Source organism: Notechis scutatus, chromosome 6 (assembly GCF_049901735.1).
Source record: "Notechis scutatus isolate UNSWTSFEM ecotype Mainland chromosome 6, rNotScu1.2, whole genome shotgun sequence".
Lineage (NCBI taxonomy): Eukaryota > Metazoa > Chordata > Lepidosauria > Squamata > Elapidae > Notechis > Notechis scutatus.
This window is the reverse complement of record NC_142014.1, coordinates 25,531,476-25,545,927: the sequence shown is the minus strand read 5'-3', so window position 1 is coordinate 25,545,927 and position 14,452 is coordinate 25,531,476. Positions and strand designations below refer to the sequence as shown.

The 14,452-nt window shown below is 43.7% G+C and overlaps 1 protein-coding gene across 7 annotated transcripts in view; it reads left to right on the top strand.

Moving 5' to 3' along the window:
• NTF3 (neurotrophin 3) overlaps positions 1-14,452 on the top strand; it is an 88,577-nt gene that overhangs the window by 44,403 nt on the left and 29,722 nt on the right. Inside the window, exon 1 of one of the 7 annotated variants that reach the window (XM_087967730.1) lies at positions 7,226-7,325. The exons of the other annotated variants lie outside the window; for them this stretch is intronic. The gene's annotated coding sequence lies outside the window, so the exon portion shown is untranslated. Of the gene's footprint in view, positions 1-7,225; positions 7,326-14,452 lie in introns of those variants that run through there. 7 annotated transcript variants of the gene reach the window in all.

The window sequence follows — 14,452 nt, the reverse complement described above, 5'->3', positions numbered from 1 at the left end:
GACTTCACCGTTGTTTAACATCCACCGCACAGTAGGAGGGAAGTGCTAAGTTTGGATCCTCTCAGCCAATTTCAGCACCCTGCTGTGTGGCCAAGTCTCTTGTTTTGCTTTCTTTCCCTGGGGAAAACTTTGGATGATGGAGATGTTGTGCTTACAACAAAACAAGCAGTCAACACAAATTCTTTGGAATATCCCTTTATTTTTGTTTTGGATACCAAGGCGTGGACTGCCTCTCTTGAAAGCAACAATTGGATAAACTGACTCAGAGAAATGTACACTATAATTGATGTATCAGATTTTACACTTGTTTTCTCCACTTTTCTCCTGCTTTGCTTACATGCTGTTTACGGGTCCTTTCCTTTGCTGTCTGCTTCAGAAATTCCTTTCCCTTGGTCCTCATATGTTCCAAATTAATGGGCTCTCCTTCCCTCCCTTCTCGTTCTGTGCCCAATGTTTTTCTCATCTTGAGAGAGTTCACTGTTTTTGCTGTAAAAAATGTTTGGCCGCAAACTTTAAACCACTTTCTTGGGATGGCACTGAAATTTCAAGGAAGCCAACCCGAGAGGCGCGTTTTAAGAGAAAGAAAACCAACTTGGAAAGGTGTCTTCGGCAGCACAAATTCTTCTCGTTGGCAAGTTCTTGTGTAGTTAAAACCAGCTTGGAAAGGTGTCTTCGGCAGCACAAATTCTTCTCGTTGGCAAGTTCTTGTGTAGTTAACTGAGCCCAAAATTCCTGTTGCTAAGCCAGACAGTTGTTAAGTGAGGTTTGCCCCATTCTGCAACCCTCCTTGCCATAGCTGCTAAGTGAATCAGTGGAGTTGATTCTAGAAAGGGTACAGAGAAGAGCAATCAGGATGATTAGAGGACTGGAGGCTAAAACATACGATGAACGGTTACAGGAACTGGGCCTGGCTAGTCTAGTGAAGAGAAGGACCAGGGGAGACAGGATAGCTCTTCCAATGTTTGAGGGGCTGCCCCAGAGAGGAGTGAGGCAAACTATTTCACAAATCACCTGAAGGCCAGACAAAGAATAATGGATGGAAACTGAACAAGGAGAGATTTGACCTGGAAATAAGGAGAAACTTTCTGACAGTGAGAACAATCAACCCATGGAACAGAAGTTGCCTTCAGAAATTGTGGGAGCTTCATCACTGGAGGTTTTCAAGAAGAGACTGGATGGCCATTTGTCGAAAATGGTGTAGGGTCTCCTGCTTGGGTGGGTGGGGGGGTTGGACTAGATGACCTACAAGGTCCCTTCCAACTTTGTGAATCTGTAAACTCTGCAAACAGCTGTTCAGTTAGTGAGATGGTTGTTTAAAAAAAAAATCCATTGACTTTGCTTATGAGAAGTTTGCAAAAGGGGATCACATAAACCCTGGGACACAGCAACAGTCATAAATCCATGCCAGTTGCCAAGTGTCTGGATTTTGATCATGTGACCATGGGGATGCTTCAACAGGGTGAAAAAAAAAGTCAAGTCATCGATCTATCCATCCATCCATCCATCCATCCATCCATCCATCCATCCATCCCATCCAAGTCCATCCTATTTGTCTGTCTGTCTGCCTATCATCTATCTATCCAGTGGTGGTATTCAATTTTTTTTACTATCGGTTCTGTGGGTATGGCTTGATGGGCGTGGCTTGGTGGGCATGGCCAGGTAAGGATACTGTAATATCTCCATTCCCACCCCACTCCAGGGGGAAGGTTACTGCGAAATCCCCATTCCTTCCCCACCCTACTAACCTGCTTTACAGCTCCGTTCTCCTGTGCAGGGCAATCAAAGAAGACCCAGCCGATCAGCTGGGACTCAATGTGAGGCAGAGAATAGATGGGGGCGGGGCCAGTCAGAGGAGGTATTTGCCAGTTCTCCAAACTACTCAAAATTTCCACTACTGTTTCTCCAGAACCTGACAGAACTGGCTGAATACCACCTCTGTATCTGTCTGTCTGTCTGTCTGTCTGTCTGTCTGTCTGTCTGTCTGTCTGTCTATCTATCTATCTATCTATCTATCTATCTATCTATCTATCTATCTATCTATCTATCTATCTATCTATCTATCTATCTATCTATCTATCTATCTATCTATCTATCTATCTATCTATCTATCTATCTATCATCTATCACATTTTTTTAAACCACAGATTAATAACTAAAGGAAGGAGAAAAGTAGAAAAAAGAAACACAGTGGATGGAATAATAAAATATCAGTAAATAAACAGGAAGCTTACAATCAACATGGAATTTCACGTTCGTTATTTCGTTAACAGATTAGCAGCTGATTATGTAGAACTAAGATTTATTTATTTATTGGATTTGTGTGCCACCCATCTTTTCTAGAGGCAACTCTGGGTTAAAACAAAAAACAAAAAACCCCAACTTTATTTTAATACCCTTGCCATCTATCATTATCATTATTTCAAGTATAAATGACAGTAATCGTCTAAAAAGAAAAAAAGAGAGAAAGGAAAAACAGAAAGAAGAGGAAAACTATCAATATAAACAATAATTATTTAATTTTAAGTTCCCCCCTATTGTATCCTGGCTGATAATTACATCAGTGTTTATAAATGTTGGAATTATTTCCAGTTATAGTCCTTATGTAAATTGCTTCCTCTTTAAAAATAAGCCTCTAAGTGTCTACCTTGCTGTATGATGTATGATGTATATAAGGGATATTAGCAGGCACGAAAAAGTTCAATTTAGCTGATTTAATTGCTTAAAGTCTGTGCACAGAATCTTTTCAACTAATTATGGTACTAATTATGGCACCTAGTTATGGTACTGTTAGGTAAGTTTAGTGGCAATTAAGGTGGTTGGACTTACTTTGTGGCTATGTAAGGATTCTAGCGTAATGCCTCTTTTTATTCATCCACGGCTCTGCCAGCCCTTCTCCTACAGATATATATATATATATATATTCTTGCTTAAATTTGGTCAAGCTTCTCTTCTGAATAGTGTTAATTTTGCCATTGCTGCATGCAAGCTTAATTTCCCAGGCTAATTTTGTTAGCGAAGAGTTTCTCTTCTGATATTGTGCCAGACTGAGCCTTGTAGCTGTCAGCGTACATCATAAAAGATTATGATATGGTTTATTTACATGTTCTCAGACAATTCCTAATTTTAAAAACAAGGTTTCAATTCAAACTATGCTTTTAAAATGTTTTGAATAACATTGTATTTCTTTCCTGTACTCTTAAGTTAATATTACATGGCTACCACATAGGATAAAATCCTCCTTCTGCCTCACAACATTATCCGTATGTATTATATAATGCATTAATTTAAAAAAAAAAACAATTGATGGGATTATATGGTGTCTATAAAACACTTTGTGTTTCTCTTGAGTTATTTTGCGGGAGAAATTTTATTGATTTTTCCCCCCAGCATGCTTCCTGTTCTGGCACTGTAATTGTCTCTTCAAAATTTTGCAACCACTTTATCATAACCTTTTAACTTGTTCTGTCTCTGGGTCATAATAATTTCATAGTAATGAGTATTTATGAGCGTGTGTGCATCTATCTTGGTAGGTGGTCTTGGTTCTGTATAAGTGTTTTGAATTTGCCTTATTCTTAAGATCATTTTTATTTTTTGCTCTTCCAGCAATTTGTAAATTCATTAACCATGCTAGATTTCGGACATGAGAGGATAATTCTGGCTGTCTCTTTTAGTCTGTTTCTGGAGTCTGGATGCACCCTAGCGAGACAACGGGATTTTTGAGCCAAACTGTAAAACTGTTTTAACAGACCAGCTCCACTTTTCCGTTTGAAACAAACTTCTGGGATGTTGGTAAAACCAGGATTCATTTCGAAGGAAGCGTGTTAATTTTTCCTCAGCCGCTTTCTTTGATTTTTTCTTTTTTTTAAACAGCCACACAGGAATGGAGGTGGATGGCCTACACATTTCTCCTGTGTTCCCTTCAGTCTGGTTTATTTTTTTTAAGTGAAATTCCCTTGTTTTCCACTTTCTGTCCTCATTTATCCGTTCTTTAATTTCATCTGGTGCTGCTGGTGTTCCCTTTCGTCTCCTCAGTTGGGAAGACGCCATTTCCCCCCCCACTCAAAGGACTGATCTTACCTCCAGCATCCTCGCTAAATCTACTGGGATCTGGGCTGAATTTTCCCTTCGCACGAAGCTCCTTAGTTTCTGGCTGCCCTTTAAATTTATTTTCACCTCTTTTCAGGGTATTTGTGATGACCCGGGGCATGACACAAAAATAACACAGTCACAAAAGTAGAATAAATTCCCTTTAATGCCTCCAACTTGGGCTCCAATGTCCAATTATCTTTGGCTTGATATCAAACTCTTCCAAAAACAGTCTATGAAGAGAGTAAATGCAGTCCAAACCAAAAGTAAAGATAATTAGAAATAAAAAAAAATCCAACACAAACCACACTGGAGTCATTAACACGACTGGCCAGGTTGATAAATTGCAGACTTCCACAAGATAACACAGCAACCATAGTTGGGAAGATGCCAAAACCCAGATAAGCCTTGACCAAGATAAAGCACGCTTTGCTTCCAGCAAAGAGCTATTTAAAATGCCCCACTTATATCCTGTTCTCCCAGCTGCAACTAATGAAAGGGATCAGGGCCTTTTTCTCTCCCGTAAGCCATGTTGCTCCCTTCTCCATTCCTCCCTGCGTGCCCTAGGATGAAGAGGGGATGGCCCTGGGTCTTCCTCTGAATGCCAAGCCAGATTGTGCCGTTCCCCCCATTTCTTCCACAGCCACTGGAGCCACACTCCCACTCCCTGTCAGCTCCTCAATCTCCCCCTCAGAATCAGACAAGGGCATGACAGGATTGAATCCAACTGGATCTCCTCGAACATTTGATGACTTGGATTTGCTGGTCTTCTAAGCTCAGACAAGATCCAAAACATGCCTCCAAATCTGTGGGAGATCTCGTTGATCAGCGCCTATGCGTGGATGTAGTCATTGCAAAGCTTTTTACTCTTATCCACAAATGAAGTGTGCAGTTTACAGGTAGACCTTGGTTTACGATCACATTCACGACCAAAATTTCTGTGGCTTAAGTGAGACATTGGTTAAGTGATTTTTGCCCTATTTTATGGCCTTTCTTGCCACAGTTCTTAAGTGAACCATTGAAGTTGTTCAATTAGTAAGATGGTTAAGTGAATCTGGCTTCCCCTGTTGATTTTACTTGCCAGAAGTTTGCAAAAGGGGATCACATGACCCCTGAAACGGTCATAACTATGAGTCAGTTGCCAAGCCTCTGAATTTTGATTATATGACAATGGGGATGCTGAAACAGTTAAAAATGTAAAAAATGGTCCTAGTTCACTTTCTTTCAGTGCTGTTGTAACGTCAAACGGTCACTAATGTTGTAAGTCCATGATGGCGAACCTATGGCACGCGAGCCCTAGCCAAACTTACTACAGCGGATTTTTGCCCCTTTTGAGGCCTTTTTCAGCCTTTTTCAGCCTCCCAGAGGCTCGGGGGAAGCCTCTGCAGCCTTGGGAGGCTGAAAAACGAGCCTACCGGAAGTGCCGGAACTAGAAGTGATGAAACCGGAAGTGACGAAATGAGCCCGTTTTTCGGCCTCCAAAGGCTGCAGAGGTTTCTCTTGAGCCTCTGGGAGGCCAAAAAAGTCCTCAAACAGGCAAAAAATCAGCTAGGAGGCACTCGCATGCGCAGTGCAGGTAAGGGGGCAGGGTGGTAGTATTGTGCACGCATGCGCAGGGGGGGCACACCACAACAAAAAGGTTTGCTATTACTGTTGTAAGTCAAAGACTACCTGTGTTTTGCCTGTAGGGTCCTTGATGCTCTCTGAGCTTGGTGGTTATTGGTTTTTTTTTTTTACATTTTATTACCTAACTAGGTAATATCATCAGTGCTAGTAGAGAGTGGGGTTTGTTCTCACTTTATTTACCAGTGGTTGGTGAGAATGTTTTTGGTGGTTTCTTAGTTAGGCTATTGTTTGCTGTTTAATTGTTATCTATGTTGGGTAGTTCCTTAATTGGGTATTGTCTGCTTCTTGATTGTTAGTCTAATGTTAATCTCAAGGTTAAGCTTTGCTTATCTGGGTGTTGACTGTTGGCTCTTTGGGTGGGTAATAAGTTACATATTTACTATGATTACTTCTTCTACAGAGGCCCGTCTCCATCAGCTTTCTGTTTGAAGATCACTTCACTGGATTACAAGACTTTTTGGGGCCTTGAACCTCCATCCTGGCTCTGGATCTCCATTTGCTAAGGTTTTAGTTGTAGCTTGTTGGAATCTATTGCCAACAAAAGACACATTTCAGCACAATTTGTACCTGGAGATAATCTTAGGTTTCTGTTGTGTTGACTTCCTATTACCCAGCACTCCACTCTCCGTGTAGCTTTTGAAGTATAAACTTTTACCTACATATCCTCCTTCTAATCTTTCTGACCTTGGTTTGCCTGATATCTCTGTTTCCTTGTTCCTGTTGTGGCCCGCCAGACTCGGACAATGAGGAGGTTGGGAGGAACTTGGGCTAGTCCTGGAGTCTGGGGAAGGCTCTGATGAGGGCTCTGCGTCAGAGGCAGAGATGGAGCTAGGGACGTTCGACATTTATCAGATGCTTTCGGAGTCAGAGATAAGTGGGGAAGAACAGCTGAAGCCTGTTCCAGATGCGTGTATGCACAGAGCTGTCAGGAGAAGGGACCAACTAAGGAACAGCGGTCAACTTGGAAGAAAAGGCACAAGTGGACGCTGAATGGCTCCTCTCATAGGGGAGGAGCAAAAGGGGAGGGGTGTTTGCAGGAGACAAGTGGTTCGCTTATTAGTGTGAAGATTTGCTTATCTGAGTTTGTGCCTCACAGAGTTTCCTTGCCCAGTATATCATTTTACAGTTGGGACTGGAAGCTCTTGGCCGGGCCAATATCTAAAGACTGATAAGGTCTGTTTGCGCAATTAAACCTTGGAAGGTTTTAATTTTTCTGGGTGTGAATATCAGGATGGAAGGCTGAGTCAACCTTGAACCTCGTGAGAATTGAACTGCCAAATTGCCAGCAGTCAGCAGAAGTAGCCTGTAAGGCTGAGTCAACCTTGAGCTGGTCAGGATCGAACTCCACGTTGTGGGCAGAGTCAGACTGCAATACTCACTGCCCCAGTGTTCTAGTCTGTCAAGGTCCATCTGGATTATGAATGATGATACCCGTAGCCCTCCATAAAAAAGCATCAGCAAAATATTTAAAGGCTGAAGAATTGAAATTAAATTTAACAATTTAACCTGGGTATTTCCAGAGACCAGGAGAGGAAGAATATTCCACACTGTATTTGTTTGCTCCTCTGGTTTTGTTTCTGCATCTGAAGGTTTCTCTGTATCTTCCGATTTTTGTAAGTTGCTTTGTTTTTTTTTTGTTGTTGTTGTTGTTTTGGAAGTTGGAAGAACCTCTCTGCATGTTAAATATTTGTCAGGGTTTGAATTTATTTGCAACAGATGGATGTTTTGCCAGGCTTGAGGGAAGTAGAGGTAGTCCTCGAGTTACGACCACAATTGAGCCCAAAATTTATGTTGCTAAGTGAAACATTTCTTAAGTGGGGTTTGCCCAGGTTTTACCACTTTTCTTGCCCCCGTTGTTCAGTGAACCACTGCATTTATGAAGTTAGCAACATGGTTGTTAAATGAATCTGGGTTCCCCATTGTTGGTTCAAAGGTCACAAAAGGGGATCATGTGGCCCCCCCGGGACATGACAATCATCATAAGTATGAGCCCGTTCCCAAGCATTTGAATTTCGGTGCTCACAGGACTGCCACGGTCGTAAGTGTGAAAACAGGTCGTAAGTCCCTTTTTTCAGTGCCATTGTAACTTTGAACGGTCCACTGAATGAAGGGTTGTAAGTCAAGGACTACTCGTAGTTTGTTTAAATTTAAATAAGGAAATTTTACATGAACGTACAGGGGTCCCTCAGCAGATAACCATTCGTTTAGTGAACAAAGTTAAAAACGGCACTGAAAAAAATGATTTATGACTGTTTTTCATAGTTATGACGGTTGCAGCATCCACATGGATACATGATCAGAATTTGGCCACTTGGTAACTGGCTCAAATTTATGATGGTTGCACTGTCCTCGGGTCATGGGATAACCTCTTGCAACCTTTTGACAAGCAATATTAATGGGAAGCACGGTTCACTTAACAATCTTGTTACTAACTTAACTGAGGCTGGATTACTTGTACCTGGGATCAACCAAGATGTGATGACCCAAAGGGGCGTGGCACAAAGGCAACACAGTCAGATAATCAGTAGGAGTCCCTTTATTAGCTCCAACTTTGCCCCCAATGTCCTGGTTACCTTCTGGGCTGGAGAAAAACTCTCCCAGGAACAGCCTTTGTCTGCAGAGAATCAAGTCCAAAACGTGGTCAACAAAAACTGTAACTATAAGTCCAATCAAGGCAAGATGAGGCAATTAGTCTGACAGGGCAGGAGAAGGAATTCCAGACGTGGAGGTACGGCAATAACTCAACACGGTTGGGAGGATGCCAGGAACGCAGATAACCAAAGTCAACACAAGATAAACTCACGTTTGTTCCCAACAGACGCCACACTCAGCTTGCATCTCTTTTAAACTCTCATTCCCAGGTGTGCCTAATGAAAGAGAATCAGGGCCCTTTCCGCCCCCGTAAGCCATGCAACCCATGTTGCTCTCTCTTCCGTTTCTCCCTGCGTGCCCTAGGATGAAGAGGGGATGGGCCTGGGTCTTCCTGTGAACCCCCCTCTCCCTTGTTCCACCTCTCCCCTGCTTTGCCCAGTCGGACTTTGCCCTTCCCCAGTTTCCTCCACAGCCACAGCTACACTCCCACTCCCTGTCAGCTGTTCGTCTTCCTCCTCGGATTCAGACTCCAACAGGGGCATGACACAAGACTTCTTTCATGAGGGATCCAGTATTGGTTTCACAATATCCATTTTGAGATTGGAGGGCACAATTCCTTGCTCTGAAGAGGCAGTCACCCCTCTGCCTCTGCTCAGAGAGATCTCCTCAGCTGATCTCGTACCACCAGTAATCTTGTCCACATACTCAGATAATCTGTCATTCGAAACCAATCTACAACACCGAACATAGAATAACAGAGTTGGAAGGGACCTCAGAGGTCTTCTAGTCCAACCCCTGCTTGAGCATTTATACCAGTTCTGACAAATGACTGTCCTGTCTGTTCTTAAAAACCTCCAGTGGTTGATATCTATGGAGATACTTAGTCATTCAGGTCACGGTTGTCCCAAAGGTGCTTTTTCAAGAGGCAACTGGACTTTCTGGTTTTTCTTTGAAGACGTTTCGCTTCTCATCCAGGGAAGTTTCTTCAGCTTTCCGTCCCTTCGGTCAGAGCTGAAGAAGCTTCTTGGGTGATAAGCTTCTCCTTAGTTCTAGGTTGCTTCTCTCCTTGGTTAATTTCCATTCATTCCTCCTTGTCTTGCCTTCTGGTGCTTTGGAAAATAGTTTGACCCCACTCGTCTTTGTAGGAGCCCTTCAAATATTGGAAGACTGCTATCATGTCACTCCCAACAGCTTCCTTTCACTAGACTAGGCACCAGAGGTGGTATTCAGCCAGTTCTGACCAGTTCTGGAGGACCGGTAGTGGACATTTTGAGTAGTTTGGAGAACCGGCAAATACCACCTCTGACTGGCCCTGCTCCCATCTATTCTCTGCCTCTCGAGTCCCAGCTGATTGGCTGGTTTCCCTGCAGAGGAGAACGGAGCTGGAAAGCAGGTTAGTGGGGTAGGGAGGGAATGGGGATTTTACAATATTCTTTCCCTGCCACGCCCACCAAGCCACACCACGCCCACCAAGCGACGCCTACAAAACTGATAGTAATTTTTTTTTGAATCCCACCACTGCTAGACATGCCCAATTCCTGCAAACATTCTTCGTATGTTTGAGCCTCCAACCCCCTAATCTTTTCTGTTGCTCTTCTCTGCGCTCTTTTCTCACCATATGAGAAGATTTCAGTAGCATAAATTCAGTAGCCTCTTCGAGGCAAAGTAACCGAGTCTTACTACAGGCCAGAGATTTTATAGTAGTTTCCTTCCTTTTTAATTCACCCCTACCATTTCCCAAACAGGTCAAACTAAAGAGGATTTCAACAGAATTAGTTTTAAGCATCTTCTCCCATTACGGCAATAAAATAAAATAACAGTCTACATATGTGGGAATATTGGCAAGCTTTAGGATGGAAATAGCCCAAGTCATGAGGATGTCCTCTTAGCTTTTCAGTTATTCCACTTTTGTGTGTGTGTGTGTGTGTGTGTGTGTGTGTGTAATGAAAAGTTTCTGCTCTATTCCAGCTGCATTTTGCAGTTCTGGGAGGTGAGAAGGACTCCTGGAGCTCTTTGAGAAGATGTACCAAGATGGCAATGTGGCGGGACAGTAATTTGGTTCCTACATGTTTTATTGGGCTTGAGCATAAATGTCGACTAGTTGCCTCAACGAGAAACCGCAGTCCCATTTCCAATTCCTTCAATGTGCTAGATTTGTATGCAAGGGATAACATTTTGGACTCTTCCACTTCATAAACGGTCCACATGAAAGAGCTACTACCTGGGAATTAATGGTGATCGTAATTGTTTTGAGAAACACTCATGCAAAAGTTATGTTCCCGTTGAGGCATGTCACTTTCGGAATTTAAACCATGTGAAAGTAGGATATATAGTCTAATAACTTTTTACCACAACCTTGGTTTTTTTTTTTTTTCTTTTTTTAAATTTATTTATAGAAGGCCAGAGAGTCCACTCCTAGTGTAGCTTTCTTGGCACAGCAGTTTCTGTGAAGAGAAATGTGGCCGTTGGATGTGACGAGAGCATTCAGTCATGCAACTTCCCTATCTGAGAGCTAAATTTGGACAGCCCGGAGGCCCTGAGAAGATGCTAAAGAGGGCAGCTAAAATAAGAAATTGATAAGTTATTCCCATTAAAATAGAAGTTTCCCCAGACGCCGTTGAAGATTACAATGAAACACAGATTAAAAATAAAAAGTCAACTTAAAAACAGCAAAAGTGAAACAGGAATAAAGTACAGGTAATCCTCGGCTTGCAACCATTCATTTAGTGACCAAAGTTACAAAGGCAGTGAAAAAAGTGGCTTATGACCGTTTTTTAACCCTTGCGACTAAGCTGCTAAGGCACATATAGCCTTTCCCCGTGATGTCTTATTGTGCAACCTCCCCCAAGAAAAATTACTTTTGGAAAATCTGTGAGGTATCTGTCTTACACAAATGAGAATCAGAAACTAATTTTAAAAAATCTAGGACAGCATATGGTTTATTTTAACGAGCCCTTAGAATTCAGCCCAATACGTTTTCTGCTTGAAGGACAAAACCCTTTTGTGTTCTCCCAGTTGTGTAAAAAGTTGCATTTCACTGCAGCTCAAGACAAGTCCTGTATCACCCCTTGCAAAGGGTCCACACACAAGTCAGGAGATGCAATTTTGCCCTTAAATCAGTGGTTGCCAACCAGTGGGCCGGGGACCACTGGTGGTCCACGAGAAAATTTTGGTGGCCCGCAGAGAAATGTCACCCCCAAAGCAATTAATCCAGGCTGCGCGGGAACACAAGGCTGCGCCGCCCACATGGCCCACGGGAACACAAGGCTTGAGTCGCTTGCATTGTGGACAACACAAGGTAGTGAGGGGAGGGGGGAAAGGGCAGGGGGGGGACTTGCCCCACTCGCCCCACACACCTGGCCTGGCCACTGGTCTGCTTCTTTCCATTTCTTTCTTCTGCTTTTGACTACACACAAGGAAAGCAGCAAAAGTCTTTCTTTCTCTCCCCCGAACTCCACCAGGAATGAGTCTTTGGGACCCTGCAAGGCATCCTGCTCCAAGAGGCTGTGCCGGCATGACAAGTCTCACAAAGACTCATTTCTGGCGGAGTTTGGGGGAGAGAAAGAAAGACTTCTGCAGCTTCTGCTGCTTTCCTTGCATGGAGCCCAAAGTCTCTCTCTCTCCCTCCCTCCCTCCCTCTGAGAACGGAGCTGGAGATGGTATCCTGCGATCCCAAATAAAGAATGATCGATCGGTAGGAAAACAGGGTGGGGAATTTTCCTGCAGACTTTTTTGGCGACTTTCCCAGGGTCTCTGGTCTGTGGGATTTAAAATTGTGAGTTTGGTGGTCCCTGAGGTCCAAAAGGTTGGAGACCCCTGCCTTAAATCAAGGGGCCACATCCAGGGATGGGCTGCTGAGGGTTTGCAGGGGTTTGGGAGAACCCCTAGCGAAGATTCTGTGCAGTTCAGAGAACCCCCAAATCCCACTCTTAGTTGGCTCCGCCCACCCTGCCCTTCCCCTCCAAGGAGTCCCTACGTGGCCAGATAAGTGCAGGGCACACGAGGAGGCTTGAAGAGGCCAAAAAACAGGCCTCACGGAAGTTCGGGAAGGCCGGAAATGGGCCTGTTTCCGGCTCCTCCCAGAGAGCCTCCGGAGCCCGGGGAAGCTGTTTTCGCCCTCCTGGAGGTTCGAGGAAAGCCTCCAGAGCCCGGGAAGGGCAAAAATGCCCCACCCCCATGGTGGTGCAGGAGGCCAACTAGCCCACGCCCATCATGGCCACACCCACCCAGCAACCGGGCAGAGAACCCGTTGCTAAAATTTTTGAAGCCCACCCCTGGACACATCTGCAGATTCAAAGGAAAGGCTGGGGAATTTCAAAGTCCCATCACCATCACATTGCCCCTGGCTGTGCCATCACAGGTAGCCCTGAACTTAACAGAGTTCATTTAGTGACCGTTCAAACAGTTGCCACGGCACTGAAAAAAAAGTGACTTACGGCCCTGTTTTTCACACTTATGACCGTTGTGGCATTCCCCATGGTCATGTGATCAAAATTCAGATGCTTGACGATAGATGGATGGATGATGGATGGAGAGAGAGAGAGAGAGAGAGAGAGAGAGAGAGAGAGAATTCTTTATTGGCCAAGTGTGATTGGACATACAAGGAATTGACTCATACTTATGACGGTGCAGTGTCCCTGGGGTCACGCTTTTGCGACCTTCTAACCAGCCTGGTCAATGGGGGAAGCCAGGTTCATTCAACAACCTTTAAATTTTCAATCAATTCACCTTGAATATCACTACAAGCATCTCTCTCTCTTCCTCTCTCCCTCTCTCTCTCCCATCCTCTCTCTCTCCCCCCCCTCCCCCCCTCTCTCTCTCCCCCTTCCTCCCTCTCTCTCTCCCCCGCCCTCTCCCTCTCTCCCTCCCTCCCTCTCTCCTCCTCCCTCGCTCTCTCTCTTTCACACACACACACACACAAAACCTGCAATATCAGCTGCTTAGTACGGAACTTAGTATTTCATCTATTCTTGAGGATGCTTTACTCCCATCGTATATCACGTTCAGCAACCAATTCTTAATTCCGCATTCATGCAATACATTCCATCATTCAAGCCTAACCCTTTTATAGAAGACTTTCTCATCATCAACAATAATGTACGATCAATTAACTCTTCCACCATCCTACAGTTCTCAATGATGACCTGAGGAGCTAAAGTCATTTGCAAATTACTTTTCCGGACTTAAGGTTGCCTCGCCTTTCCCAAGTATCCCCCCTGGCCATCTCTTCGGTGGATTTTTGTTTCAATCAAATAAATAAATAAATTGTGCCCTGCAGCTGCCCGGACACACTGAACAAATTAATTAATTACTCCCCTTGTAGTCGTTGTATCCATTCTTATTCTTTGTAGGAAAACAGGAGGGTGTTATTCCAGTTAATTTGTCCACCTTAGCAGCTTTCAACAGTCTGGAACTACAACTCCCAAAATTCCTCAGCCAAACTAGGGCTAGCTGGCTGAGGAATTCTGGGAGTTGAAGTCCAGACAGCTTACAATTCCCAAGGCAAACATTGTGTCATTCCAGTTCTCAGGCACTTTCCCACAAACCGAACAATTCGCGTAGCCAATCCTGAAGCAATCATGCTCAACTCTGAGTCTTTCTTCAGCTACTTCGTTCCTATCTGTAGAATTACAGTTTTGCAGCGTTCTCACATCGTTAAGGACTTCTTTGAATACCAAGCCTTGTAGAGGTCATCTCAGTCCCACTCTTGACATATCCCACTATTGCATAAATCTCTCAAATATTCACGCTAGCATTCCTTTTCCATCTGTTTCTTCCTAAATGAGTTTCTTGCTTTTATTTTTAATACCATTTCTTCTGCTGGGAGTTCCTTATTTAGCTTTCTTTTCACATTTCCAAACTACTTTTTTTAAAATATTCCCACTAGAATGACTGAATTTTCATGCCGCATCCCTTCTTCTCTCTTTTTGACTCTTGCAACTGTCTTTTTCTATCCGTATACATTTTTCAATATATTTCTCTCGTCCTAATTTTTGAAACAATCCTTTGTTCTATGTGCATCCTTCTTAAAGCTGAGAGTAGGAGGCTGGGCCAAAGTCTCCAGCTAACATTGTGCCTAAGCCAGGGTTAGAACTCAGAGTCTTATGCCATAACCACTAGATCAAACTGGTTCTCTTAGGGCGAGTGC